Genomic DNA, 13,420 nt, shown 5'->3' on the forward strand with positions numbered 1-13,420 from the left:
CCCACCGTCCCGCACGCTGCCGCCAGGCGCGCGAGCCGGCAGGGCGGGGATCTAGGGGGAGGCGAGTGCAGCCAGGCCCAGTTCGCGGGGTGGGCGCGCCCGGGACGCGCGGAGTCACCCTCTGGCGGGCGAGGGGCGGCTGCCTGGGGAGGGGCGGGGCGGGAGCGGGAGAGACCGAGCCCTGGCCGCCCCTCGGCTGCCGCGTCCCTCTCCGGTAAGGGGAGCCCTTCCCCGCCTCAGGGCCGGAGACCGGCTCCCTCCCGGGACAGAGGTTGGCACGTGTGTTCCGGAGAAGGTGAAGTCAGCCCAGCACCGCGGGAGGAGGCTAGATCACTAAATCACCTGGTCCTCTTGGGGTTGCTGTCGGTGAGCAGCGACATTCTGCCCGTAGAGGACTCGGCTCGGCCTGGCACGCTCAAGATCTGTTAGCTGCCAGTACCATCACCACCATTACCACGACCGCCGTCACACCAGCAGCATCCGTGAGTCTCGCCTACTTTGCTTGTCAAGCAGAGGGCTTACGGCGTGACTGTAGTCCACCTTCGCCCTCCCTCGCAGCTGCAACTTTCCAGCGTGGACCTGCTCTCTCTACTCAAGTCTAGCTGGTGTCTGCTGGAGTTTGCATGTGTGTTTCTTTTACCGCATTTCTTTTGACTTCAGACGCCTAACCCAAGCTTATTATCTCCCCTAAAATTGGACCTCCTTAAAATATATATTACCTTTCTTTTTCCTGCTCTTTTTTTTTTTTTTGCGATGGAGTTTTCGCTGTTGTTACCCAGGCTGGAGTGCAATGGCAGGATCTCAGCTCACCGCAACCTCCGCCTTTTGGGTTCAAGCAATTCTCCTGCTTCAGCCTCCCGAGTAGCTGGGACTACAGGAGCGCACCACCATGCCCAGCTAATTTTTGGTATTTTTAGTAGAGCCGGGGTTTCACCATGTTGACCAGGTGAAACGTCGATCTCTTGACCTCGTGATCCACCGGCCTCCGCCTCCCAAAGTGCTGGGATTACAGGCTTGAGCCACCGCGCCCGGCCCGACTTCCTGTTCTTAAAAGACAGTTTGTGGCCGGGCGCGGTGGCTCTCGCCTCTAAGCCCAACACTTTGGGAGGCTAAGGCGGACGGATCACGAGGCCAGGAGTTGGAGACCAGCCTGGCCAATATGGTGAAACCTCGCCTCTACTAAAAATGCTCAAGTTAGCCGGGCGTGGTGGCATGCGCCTGTAGTCCCAGCTACTCAGGAGGCTGAGGCAGAAGAATCTCTTGAACCCGGGAGGCAGACGTTGAAGTGAGCCGAGATGGCAGCACTGCACTCCAGCCTGGACGACAGGATGAGATTCCGTCTAAAACAAAACCAAGGGCCGGACGCGGTGGCTCTCGCGCCCACGCTGTGATCCCAGCCCTTTGGGAGGCCGAGGCGGGTGGATCACGAGGTCAAGAGATCGAGTCCATCCTGGTCAACAAGGTGAAACCCTGTCTCTACTAAAAATACAAAAAATTAGCCGGGCATGGTGGCGCGTGCCTGTAATCCCAGCTACTCAGGAGGCTGAGGCAGGAGAATTGCCTGAACCCGGGAGGCGGAGGTTGCGGTGAGCCGAGATTGCGCCATTGCACTCCAGCCTGGGTAACAAGAGTGAAAGTCCGTCTCAAAAAAAAAAAAAAAAGATTAAGGCCTCACATAACCTCAGGAAGAAGATCCTCCACTTTCTGTCTGGCTCTTTGAAACTGATGACGTCGGTTTGAGTGATGTCATTGGTGTAGAAAGTGTCCTTTTTTTCCCCCTAGTTTGCAAAATAAAAAAGGTGGTGTTTTGATTTTTGTCTAATACTTTCATGGCACCCTTTTCTTTTAAGATTAAAACCAAGATAAATTATTGTCTCATCTTCATCACATATGGACGCTAGTGTCTTTAAGGGAAGGTAAAGAATGTTTTGTTAGTTAGAAGTAAATGTTGACGTTTTAATGGTGGCGATAGTGAGTTTTGTGGTACCAGCTGTTTTGTATTGTAACCTTTCTGAGCATCCATCAAGGTACAGGTTTTCATGTTCAGGTTTTGTTGGGATGAGACCTTTTGATCCCAAGGTCAGGTGGATGGGATTTTTGAATTTGTATTTGCTCCTTGAGTCTTCGGGGCAGTGTCTCCACGAGGGTTTTCCTGTTGAGGGGCATCACATACAATAGTGTGAAGTAGGTACAAGGGGCAGTCATTGTATTCTATAGTATTTTGTAGTCTACATTTCTCAGCTGTATCCTCATTCGGTTTTCTTCTCAGAAGTGTTCTTATTACTGGACTCATGACTTGGAGGCCAGACCTTAAATCCAGAGATGGCAACCTGGATAGGGACTTAAAAGGATCCACAAAAACTTGTGACACACTTGGTGCCTAGGCCCTGTTCCCAATAACCCCTTCTAGGGCCGTTTATCTAACATTTTGGTGCTTTCTTTCCCCTCCCTAATTTGTAGACGATCCAACCTTTTATTCCTTGGAGGATTTGCTTTGGGGATAAAATTTTGGTCCTCAGGCACAGGGACATTCACTTTTAATGAAAGAACCCTTGGGCATGACTCCAATCCCAGAATTGCTCACTGAGCGCTATGCCACCTAAGCATTGACCTGAACATATTAGTGCACGCCAGTCCAAATTGGACCACTGATCCTACGTGGAAGGGCTGTGTTTTAAAAAAAAAAGAAATTTTTTGGTAAGCAGTAGTGTGTGAAATTGCTTTTTGTATACCGATATATGCATGTTTTGTGCATGAGTAATACTTGTGTTGATATTCCTGTTGATGTTAAATTACTGTATAATATAAACAGTATGTGGTTTTATATATCATCGTGTAAATTTAATATAACACATATGCAGTAATAAACGTTTTACTGAAAAAAAAAAAAGAGGTTAGTTGCTGTGCTATTTGGGTAGGTACTCGTGCCTGGCATATCTTCATTGTAAATTGTGGCCTTTAACATTTTAAAGTAGACAATTTTTATTTGTTATCGTGTTGCTGTTCTGCAAGTTTTTTGAAACTAAATCCTACCTTGTGTTGCATCAGAATCTCTTGTTTCTGTTCTCTGGAAATACATTTACTCATCTCTATTTTCAGCCTTTCTGAATCACATTGTTTCAGGTATGCTTCTTCTATATGGCACCAAATTAATTTTTGTGTTGTGAGCCTGTACAGATTTTTTTTTTTTTTTTGAGACAAGGTCTATTTTTGTCACCCAGGCTGGAGTGCAGTGGCCCAGTCTTGGCTCACTGCAGCCTTGACCTCCCCAGCTCAAGGGATCCTCCTGCCTAAGCTTCCAAAGTAGCTGGGACTACACGTGCACACCACCGCACCCAGCTAATGTTTTTTATTTTTAGCAGAGACAAAGTCTCCCTGTGTTGCCCAGGCTGGTTTCCAACTCCTAAACTCAAGCAAGCCTTCTGCCTCAGCCTCCCAGAGCGCTGGGATTACAGGTATGAGCCACTGCACCTGGCCTGGAAATTCTTTTTCTTTTAGTGGGGAAACACAAATTCATTGTATTTATTAATATAGTCAACATGTTTCATCTCAACTTTGCCATCTTTTTAGTCATTTATTTATTGGTGTATTTTGTTCTATTTACTTTTTTTTTTTTTTAACTGTGTTTCTTTTTTATGTCTTTTTAGTGTTATGTGTTTAAGGTTTTTATGTGTTTCATTTTTCTTTTTAAATGTTTTAAATTGCTAGGGAAGAGTGGAGTTTTGAAGGTTTGTGTTTTTGTTCTACTAGGTTTCCCTGTACTAATATCATTCTAAAAATTTATTTCTCTTTTTCCTTATTTGTTTTTCTACTATTTGGTGTGTCTGCTTCAAAAGATGTTATTTCACATCTACCTGTTAGCATCTAGAAATCAATGAACTTATTTCACTTTCTTCTTTCTCTTCACATTTTAGTTAGATTATTACTTTATTAGAACTCATAATTTTTATTTAGCGTTTTTCTACTCTTACAGTATTTATTAATAGTAGTCACAGGCCCTGACTACCCACCCTAACATCCATATACTCTCTACTCCCACAGCCTCTGACTACCCACCCTCCCATCTATGCACTCTCTTCTCTCACATCCCCTGACTACCCAGCCTCATAACTATTCACTCAGTGCTCCCACATCTTCTGAGTGGCATGAGAGCTACCCATCCACCCTCAGAGCAGCATGAGAGCTACCCATCCATTCACTCCCTGCTCGCACAGCCCATGACTACCCACCCTCACATCCATGCACTCCCTGCTCCCATAGTTCCTGACTACCCACCCTCACATCCATGCACTCCCTTTCTCCCATCCATGTACTTGTTGCTCCCTCAGCCCCTTACTACCCAACCTCAGAGGAGTATGAGAGCTGCCCATCCATGCACTGCCTACTCCCACAGCCCCTGACTACGCACCTTCCCATTCATGCATTTCCTGTGCCTCTCAGCCCCTGACTACCACCCTCAGAGGAGCATGAGAGGCCTTCATCCATGCGCTCCCTGTGCCCCATTGCCCCTGACTACCCATTTTTCCATCCATGCACTCCCTGCTCCCACAGCCCCTGATTACCCACCCTCAGAGCAGCATGAGAGCTGTCCATCCATGTACTCCCTGCTTCCACAGCCCCTGCCTACCCACCCTCACCTCCTTGCACTCCCTGTCCCACAGCTTCGGACTGCTTACCCTCCCATCTGTGCCCTCCCTGCTCCCATAGCCCCTGATGACCCACCCTCCCATCCATGCACTTTCTGCTCCCACAGCCCCTGACTACCCACCCTCCCATCCATGCACTCCCTGCTCCCATAGCCAGTGACTATCCACCCTCCCATCTATGCACTCCCTTCTCCCACTGCCCCTGACTACCTACCCTCAGAGCAGCTTGAGAGCTGCCGATCCATGCACTCCCTGTTCCCACAGCTCCTGACTACCCTGTTTCCCATCCACGCACTCCCTGCTCCCACAGCCTCGTACCCACCCTCACATCCATGCACTCCCTGCTCCCACAGCCCCTGACTATCCACTCTCCCATCCATGCAGTCCCTGCTCCCACAGCACCTGACTACCCACCCTCACATCCATACACTCTCTGCTCCCACAGCCCCCGACTACCCACCCTCACTTCCATGCACTCCCTCCTCCCACAGATTCTGACTACCCATGCTCAGAGCAGTATGACAGCTGCCCATCCATGCACTCTGTGCTCCCACAGCTTCTGACTACCCACCCTCACATCCATGCACTCCGAGGTCCCACATTTCCTGACTACCCACCCTCACATCCATGCATTCCCTGCTCCCACAGCCCCTGACTACCCACCCTCCCATCCATGCATTCTGTGCTCCCACAGCCCGTGACTACCCACCCTAACAGCAGCATGAAAGCTGTCCATCCATGCACGCAATGCGTCCACAGCCCCTCACTACCCACCCTCAGAGCAGCATCAGAGCTGCTCATTTATGGAATCCCTGCTTTTATAGCCCAGGACTACCCACCCTCCCATCCATGCACTTTCTGCTTTCACATCCCTTGACTACCCGCCCTCAGAGCAGTATGAGAGCTGCCCATCCATGCATTCCCTGATGCCACAGCTTCTGACTACCCACCTTCACATCCATGCATTCCCTGTGCCTCTCAGCCCCTGACTACCACCCTCAGAGCAGCATGAGAGCCCTGCATCCATGCGCTCCCTGTGCCCCACCGCCCCTGACTACTCATCCTCCCATCCATGAACTTCCTGCTCCACAGCTTCTGACTACCCACCCTCACCTCATGCACTCCCTGTCCCACAGCCCCTGACTGCTTATCCTCTTATTTGTGCAGTCCCTGCTCCCACAACCCCAGACTACCCACCCTCACATCCATGGACTTTCTGCTTTCACAGCCCCTGACTACCCACCCTCACATCCATGCACTGCCTGCTCCCACAGCCCCGGACTACCCAACCTCCCATGCATGCACCTTCTGCTCCCACATTCCCTGACTATGCACCGTCCCACTGATGCACTCCCTGCTCCCACAGCTTTCCACAGCCTCTGACTACCCACCCTCACATCCATGCACTAGCTGCTCCCACAGTTCCTGAGTACCCACCCTCACATCCATGCGCTTTCTGCTCCAACAGCCCTGGACTACCCACCCTCACATTCATGCTCTCCCTGCTCCCACAACCCCTGACTACCCACCCTCACATTCATGCTTTCCCTGCTCCCACAACCCCTGACTACCCACCCTCACTTCCATGCACTTTCTTGTTTCCACAACCCCTTACCCCCCACCGTCATATCCATGCACTCCCTACTCCCACAGCTTCTGACTACCCACAATCCCATCCATGCATGCCCTGCTCCCACAGCCCCTGACTACTTATTCTCCCATCCATGCATTTCCTTCTACCACAGCTCCTTACTACCCCCACTCAGAGCAGAATGAGAGCTGCCCATCCATGCACTGCCTGCTCCCACAGCCCCTGACTACAAACCTTCCCATTCATGGATTCCCTGTGCCTCTCAGACCCTGACTACCACCCTCAGAGCAGCATGAGAGCCCTTCATCCATGCGCTCCCTGTGCCCCACTACCGCTGACCACCCATCCTCCCATCCATGTACTTCCTGCTCCCACAGCGACTGACTACCCACCCTCACCTTCATGCACTCCATGCTCCCACAGCCCCTGACTACCCACCCTCCCATCCATGCACTCCCTGCTCCCACAGCCCCTTACTTCCTACCCTCCCATCCATGCACTCGCAGCTTTCATGCCCCTGACTACCCACCCTCTCATCCATTCACTCCCTGCCCCCACAGAGCCTGACTACTCACCCTCCCATCCATGCACTTCACACTCCCACAGGCCCTGAGTAACGGCCCTCCCATCCATGCACTCGCTGCTCCCACAACCCCTGACTACCCACCGTCAGAGCAGCATCAGGGCTGCTTATCCATGCAATCCCTGCTCTTACAGCCCACTAATACCCACCCTTTCATCCATGCACTTTCTGCTCCCATGTCCCCTACTGCCCACCGTCCGATTTATGCACTCCCTGCTCCCACAACCCGGACTATCCACCTTCCCATCCATAAAATAAACCAGCCTCATCCATAAAATAAACCACCTAACCCTCCCAGTTAGGTGCAGCCGCTGTAAATCCGAGGCCCACTGGAGGAGCGGGGGTGGGGGGGAGGAAGGCTCCCCACTCTGCGGTCCAGGCCTCCTCGGCTTGTGTCTCCCTTCCCCCGTCCTCTCCTCGGAAGACGCCCCTACCCCGAGCCGAGCCGGGCAGGCTTCTTGTCCCGTCCCTCCCTCCCCCCAGCCCCCGGGGCGTCAGCAATGTGGACGGACCGGGAGAGGCGAGGCGCCCCTTCTTTTTCTTTCTTTCTTTCCTTCCTTCCTTCCTTTCTTTCTTTGTTTCTTTGTTTCTTTCTATCTTTCTTTCTTTCTTTTTTTCTTTTTCTTTCTTTCTTTCTTTCTTTCTTTTTCTTTCTCTCTCTTTCTTCCTTCCTTGCTTTCTTTTTCTTTCTTCTTTCTTTCTCTCTCTCTTTCTTTTCCTTCCTTCCTTCCCTCTGTCCCTCCCTCCTTCCTTCTCTCCCTCCCTCTTTTCTTCCTTCCTTCCTTCCCTTTCTTTGTTTTTTTTTTTGAGACAGAGCCTGGCTCTGTCACCCAGGCTGGAGTGCTGTAGTGCAATCTCGGCTCACCACAACCTCTGCCTCCCAGATTCAAGCGATTCTCCTGCCTCAGCCTCCTGAGTAGCTGGGACTACAGGCGCACACCACCACACCCCGCTAATTTGTGTGTGTGTGTGTGTGTGTGTGTGTATTTTTAGTAGAGAAGGGGTTCCACCATGCCAGGATGGTCTCAATCTCCTGATCTCGTGAGCCGCCCTCCTTGCGCTCCCAAAGTGCTGGGATTAAAAGCGTCAGCTACCACACCAGGCCAATTCCTTTCTTTCCAAACAAGCCCTGCCCCTGCTCCCTCCTCCCCAGTTTACCTGCCATCTACCACCTTGTTTTAGCATGGACAGACAGCATTCCTCTCAAGCCAGGAATTCCTTTCACAATGTTCCAAGCCAATGATCATTTAAGGTCTTCTTTATTACTTCCAGGGATGGCAAACTCATTACTTCACAAAGCGGTCCCTGACGTTCTTGGTCAAGTCTAATTATTTAAATGTTTCTCCTTATAAAGGGCCAAAGTTTACACTCAGCTTTTCTTTTTGAGGCTGGTTTATTTTACTTAGCGAAACGTTCTCAAGTTTCATCTATGTTGCAGCAGTTTTTAGAATTTCCTTCTTTTTAAGGCTGGATAATCCGATAATCCGTTCATCTGTTGAACACCTGGGTTCCTCCCACCTTTTGGTTATTGTGAAGACTGTTGCTATGAAAATGGATGTGTAAATATCTCTTTGAGTCTAGGTCATTTTTTGTTTTTGTGTTTGTTTGTTTTTAAGACAGAGTTTCACTCTTGTTGCCCAGGCTGGAGTGCAATGGCTCAATCTCAGCTCACTTCAACCTCTCCCTCTCGGGTTCAAGCGATTCTCCTGCCACAGTCTCCCAAGTAGCTGGGATTACAGGCATGCACCACCACACCCAGCTAATTTTGTTTTGTTTGGTTTTGTTTTAGTAGAGACAGGGTTTCATCATGTTGGTCAGGCTGGTCTCCAACTTTTGACCTCAGGTGATCCACTCGCCTCCAAAAATTCTGGGATTATAGGCCTGAGCCACCGCGCCCGGCCAAGTCTCAGTTTTTTATTCTTTTCTGTACCCAGAAGGGGACTTGCTGGATTCTATCATAGGGTAATTCTCTGTTTAATGTTCTGAGGCACTGCCCTGTTGTTTTCTACAGCAGTGCACGAGGGCTCCAATTTCTCTACCTCTTTGCCTACATGCATTATTGTCTATGTTTTGATAGCAAGCATCTTACTGGGTGAGAAAAAGTATCTCATTGTGGTTTTGGTTTGCGTTTCCCTAACGATTAGTGATATTGAGCAGCTTTTCCTGTGCTTATTGGCCATTTGTTTATCCTTTTTGAAAAAATGTCTACTCAGGTCTTTTGCCTTTTTTTTTTTTTTGAGACAGATTGTAGCTCTCTCGCCAGACTGGAGTGCAGTGGCGCCATCCCGGCTTACTGCAACCTCCACTTCCCGGTTTCAAACAATTCTGCGTGAGTAGCTGGGACTACAGGCGCACACAACTACGCCTGGCTAATTTTTGTTTCACCATGTTGACCTGGATGGTCTGAATCTCTTGACCTAGTGATCCACCTGCCTCAACCTCCCAGTCATGCTGGGATTACCGGCGTGAGCCACCAAGCCCAGCCCCTTTTGCCCATTTTTTAATCATCTTGTTTCAGACTAACATGTTTTAATTAAGAAGCTGAAACATGAAGTTTAATAAGTAAAAATTTGTATTTGTTTTGTTTTGATTTGTTTTGTTCTTGAGACAGAGTTTCCCTCTTGTTGCCCAGGCTGGAGTACAATGGTGAGATCTCAGCTCACCACAACCTCTGCCTCCCAGGTTCAAGTGATTCTCCTGCCTCAGCCTCTTGAGTAGCTGGGATTACAGGACTGTGCCACCACACCCAGCTAATTTTGTATTTTCAGTAGAGATGAGGTTTCTCCATGTTGGTCACACTGGTCTCGAACTCCTGACTTTAAGTGATCCACCCACCTCAGCCTCCTGAAGTACTGGGATTACAGGTGTGAGCCACCACATCTGCCTGTACTTGTATTTTTAAATGGAAGGAAAAACTGTACTTAAGAAAAAAAGGAGACCAGGCGAGTAGTCCCAGGTACTCTGGAGACTGAGGCAGGAGAATCACTTGAACTCAGGAGGTGGAGGCTGCAGTGAGCTGAAATTGTGCCACTGCACTCCAGCCTGGGCAACACAGGGAGACTCCATCTCAAAAAAGAAAAAATATTTTAAACTTCAATTTCAATTAAAATACAAAACAAGGGCCAGGCATGGTGGCTCACGCCTATAATCCCAGCACTTTGGGAGGCTGAGGCAGGTGGATCATGAGGTCAAGGGATTGAGACCATCCTGGTCAACAAGGTGAAACCCCTTCTCTACCAAAAACACAAAAATTAGCTGGGCATGGTAGTGCGCGCCTGTAGCCCCAGCTACTCAGGAGGCTGAGGCAGGAGAATTGCTTGAACCCAGGAGGCAGAGGTTGTGGTGAGCCGAGATGGTGCCATTGCACTCCAGTCTGGGTAACAACAGCGAGACTCTGTCTCAAAAAAACAAAACAAAACAAAACAAGGACCCGTAATCCTAGCACTTTGGGAGGCTGAGGCAGGAGGATCACTTGAAGCCAGGAGTTCGAGACCAGTCTGGGCAACATAGCAAGACCATATCTCTACAAAAAAAAATTTTTAATTAGCCAGGTGTGGTGGCACACACTTGTAGTTCTAGCTAATTAGGAGGCTAAGGTGAAAGATTGCTTGAGCCCTGGAGTTCAAGGCTGCAGTGATTTATGACTGTGCCACTGCACTCCAGCCTGGGCAACAGAATGATACCCTGTCTGTAAAAAAAGAAATAATAGAATAAAAATAAAAATATGAAAGAATACAGATCAATACTGAAGCAACTTACAACTTAAGTAACTCAAAATATCAAGTTTTAAGGTAATGTAGGCTGGCGTGCAGTGATGTGATGATAGCTCATTGTAGTCTCCAACTCCTGGGTTCAAATGATCCTCCTGCCTTGGCCTCCCAAAGTGCTGTGAAAGTCTTCTATGAATTTTTTTTCTTTTGAGATGGAGTATCACTCTGTTGCCCAGGCTGGAGTGCAATGGCATGATCTCAGCTCACTGTAACCTCTGTTTTCCCAGGTTCAAATGATTCTCCTGCCTCAGCCTCCCAAGTAGCTGGGACTACAGGTGCCCACCACCATACCAGGCTAATTTTTATATTTTTAGTACAGACCGGGTTTCACCATATTGGCCAGGCTGGTCTCGAACTCCTGACTTTGTGATCCGCCTGCCTCAGCCTCCCAAAGTGATGGGATTACAGGCATGAGCCACCTTGCCTGACCAAATATTTTTCAGTTAAGAGTAATAATAGCTTTTTTAAAACGGCCATACACAGTTGCTTGCTCATGCCTGTAATTCCAACACTTCGGGAAGCCAAGGCAGGTGGATCACCTGAGCTCAGGAGTTCTAGACCAGCCTGGCCAATATGGTGAAATCCTATCTCTACTAAAAGTACAAAAAAAGTAGTTGGGTGTTGTGGTGCATTTCTGTAATCACAGCTACTCGGGAGGCTGAGGCAGGAGAACTGCTTGAACCTGGGAGGCGGAGGTTGCAGTGAGCTGAGATCGTGCCAACAAACTCCAGCCTGAGTGACACAGTGAGACTCCATCTCAGGGAAAAAAAAAATGTTGTTGGAGGAGGAGGGCCTGGAAGAAATTGGTGGGAAGAGAGGGTGGGGAAAAGGGGTAGGGAGAGGGGATGGAAGGACGAACTTGGGGAGAGAGAATGAAAAGGAGATGATGGGGAAAAGAGGATGGGAATACAGTGGGGAGAAGTAGGTAACAGGGTGGGGAGTAGCAAAGAAAAAAAAGATGATGGAGGTGTTGAAATTTGGATTTGTCATCTACATGTTTTGGCCTCTGAAACATCTTTGTGAATGAGGATTTTTTTTTACTTAACATTTTCTAGACATGTTCTAAAAATGTAGACTAAGTCTGCAGTGCACTGAAGATGGCTTAGGGCAATTATTTGTCCGGATTTTGTGTGTGTCTATTTATGATTGAACTAAACTCATGCTTGTTCATAGCTGTGAACCTATTCTGCAGAGACATCAGAAGCAAGTTCGAGGGCATACAGCTTGCAGCTCAACCTTGAGAATCTTCCCTGAGGAGTCAGTACAGAACAGAAAATCCTGTTCTCTGTCGCCAGATGCATAGTTCATCTGCCAGCAGCTTTTAAGTGAAAGGGCCTCAGCAGAAGCTTTGGTAGAAAATTACTCCAAGAAGTGGTGAGTAGTGTTTGGAGATCAGTTTCTTAAATGTTACTCAATTTTGCACAAATATTTGTAAATTTCCCACGTGTCTGAAATTTGTGCAAATAAGTTCATGCGTCTCCAAGTTGCTTCTAGTATTTGAAATATTTCCTTAGGGGAAGCTGGAATTCAGCACATTAGAAATGTGTAACCATTTCTATTTTGTTATGCCAGCCAATGTTGATGGAAAAAAAAAGAAATGTGTAACCATTTCTTATTCTTAAGAGTCTGAAACCCTATTTAAGCCATGGTTTTCCAGATTGTTTCATTTTAGAGAGACTGCTGTCATATTTGGTAAGCATGGTTTTCTTCACCATATATATCTAGGACAGCGTGTCCAGTCTTTTTTTTTTGAGACAGAGTCTTGCTCTTGTTACCCAGGCTGGAGTGCAGCAGCTCAAACTCGGTCACTGCAACCTCCCCCTCCAGGGTTCAAGCTATTCTCCTGCCTCAGCCTCCCAAGTAGCTGGCATTACAGGCGTGTGCCACCACACCCAACTAATTTCTTTATTCTTAGTAGAGACAGGGTTTCGCTGTTTGTCAAGCTGGTCTTGAACTCCTGACCTTGTGATTTGCCCGCCTTGGCCTCCCAAAGTGCTGGGATTACATCATGAGCCATTGAGCCTGGCCAAGGGTGTCCAATCTTTTGGCTTCCCTGGGGAACATTGGAAGAAGAATTGAGCCACACATAAAATACACTAACACGGCCAGGCGTGGTGGCTCATGCCTGTAATCCCAGCACTTTGAGAGGCTGAGGTGGGTGGATCACTTGAGCTCAGGAGTTTGAGACCAGCCTGGCCAACATGGTGAAAACCCATCTCTACTAAAAATACAAAAATTAGCTGGATGTGGTGGCAGGCATCTGTAATCCCAGCTACTCAGGAGGCTGAAGTAGGAGAATTGCTTGAACCTGGGAGGTAGAGGTTGCAATGAGCCAAGATCGTGCCACTACACTCCAGCCTGGACGTCAGAGCAAGACTCCATCTCAAAAAAAAAAAATGTTTTAAAGTGTATGGGCTGGGAGCAGTGGCTCACGCCTGTAATCCTAGCACTCTGGGAGGCTGAAGTGGGCAGATCACCTGTGGTCAGTAGTTTGAGACCAATCTGGCCAATGTGGTGAAATCCCTTCTCTACTAAAAATACAAAAATTAGCTGGGGGTGGTGGCGGATGCCTGTAATCCCAGCTACTCGGGAGGCTGAGGCAGGAGAATCACTTGAACCTGGGAGGTGGAGCTTGCAGTGAGCTGTGACCACGCCACTGCACTCCAGCATGGGCGGCAGAGCAAGAATTTGTCTCAAAACAACAACGAAAAAAAGTTTATGAATTTGTGTTGGGCCACTTTTAAAGCTGTCCTAGGCTGCATGTGGCCTGCAGGCTTCGAGTTGGACAAACTTGGTCTAGCATCTAGAAATGAGACCTTTTTCTTTCTTT

General features: G+C 48.7%; 1 long non-coding RNA gene across 2 annotated transcripts in view; it reads left to right on the plus strand.

Annotated features, from left to right (window-relative positions):
* The first annotated feature begins 40 nt into the window (after positions 1-40).
* LOC128929448 (uncharacterized) overlaps positions 41-13,420 on the plus strand; it is a 24,960-nt gene continuing 11,580 nt past the window's right edge. The window contains exons 1-2 of one of the 2 annotated variants that reach the window (XR_008475983.2): positions 41-625; positions 11,764-11,964. This is a non-coding gene — a long non-coding RNA (uncharacterized LOC128929448). The remainder of the gene's footprint in view (positions 626-11,763; positions 11,965-13,420) is intronic. The other variant, XR_008475984.2, reaches the window with a different exon arrangement.

Source organism: Callithrix jacchus, chromosome 13 (genome assembly GCF_049354715.1).
Source record: "Callithrix jacchus isolate 240 chromosome 13, calJac240_pri, whole genome shotgun sequence".
NCBI classification, from domain to species: Eukaryota; Metazoa; Chordata; class Mammalia; order Primates; family Cebidae; genus Callithrix; species Callithrix jacchus.